The sequence below is a fragment of the Pundamilia nyererei genome, unplaced genomic scaffold (assembly GCF_000239375.1).
Source record: "Pundamilia nyererei isolate P.nyererei 1_Seehausen unplaced genomic scaffold, PunNye1.0 scaffold00021, whole genome shotgun sequence".
In the NCBI taxonomy this organism is placed as follows: domain Eukaryota; kingdom Metazoa; phylum Chordata; class Actinopteri; order Cichliformes; family Cichlidae; genus Pundamilia; species Pundamilia nyererei.
Genome location: NW_005187422.1, coordinates 301,197 through 302,242, shown reverse-complemented (window position 1 = coordinate 302,242; position 1,046 = coordinate 301,197).

Genomic DNA, 1,046 nt, shown 5'->3' with positions numbered 1-1,046 from the left:
CACTCATGTCTGTCCCGTCTGTAACATCTGAAAATAAAATATAATAAATAATAAAAACAAAGATCGACCAAATGGACCAATACAGCAATGCCACGATGATCCATTTGGCAAAGTAAATCCATTGGGTATCCTTGTTGGTCTTCAGACAACAATTCTGATGGCTAAAGAACCAAATGGGACAGGCGAAAAAAGAAGAAGAAAAAAGAAAAAAAAAAAGAGTTTGTTACCATGGTATACTCTTACAGGATCACAGTGCAATAGGCTAATTTAACAAATATTTATACCTTGACCAACTACCCAACTGACACCTTTCTTAGTGTTGACTTTTAAGTGTAAGGTAAGACTCGACACTGGGGAAACAAAAGCCCATGACCTTGATGAAGACCAATCGGTGTCTTAGGAACTTCCTGCCAAGAAGGTTGCAGCTGTAGGTGTGTTTTACATGACCGTTGTCACTGCATTTTCTTGCAATGACATGAACAACATCATAAATACATAACAAGCCAAACTAAATGCTCGCTGGGTTTCAAAGCACATCACATTTTGGCTGTTTTCCCTCTTTGAAGCTGTTGAACTCCTGTAGTCCATTATTTGTAATGCTGCAATCAGTCAGTAAAGCAAAAGAAGGTACCAGTATATATTAGCCAAGAACAAATATATATGTTAACTTTTGCCACTTACTAAATACTCAAAAATAGTATGATGAGGAGCAAAAGAGTTAAACAGTTACGGTATTTTTTTTTTTTAAATGAGGATTTCTTTGTTGTAACCAATCCACGAAGCCGTCAGCTGGTCTGCTGACTTGGTGTCTGGGGCCACGGGCAGTTTCTCAGGGCTTTCCATTTACGCAGTGGTTTTTAAGGCCAAGACATTCAGTAACACCCGCTGGTAAATGTTCACGAATGCAGATATATTTGGAAAAACCAATGAAAAGTGAAATTGTTGTTAAGTGATAGCTTCTGCTTTTATAGACTTTGGACGGATTTATGTTGTCATTGTTGGAGGAGCCGTCAGACTCAGTGCTTCTTTACACTGTCTAAAGTCTT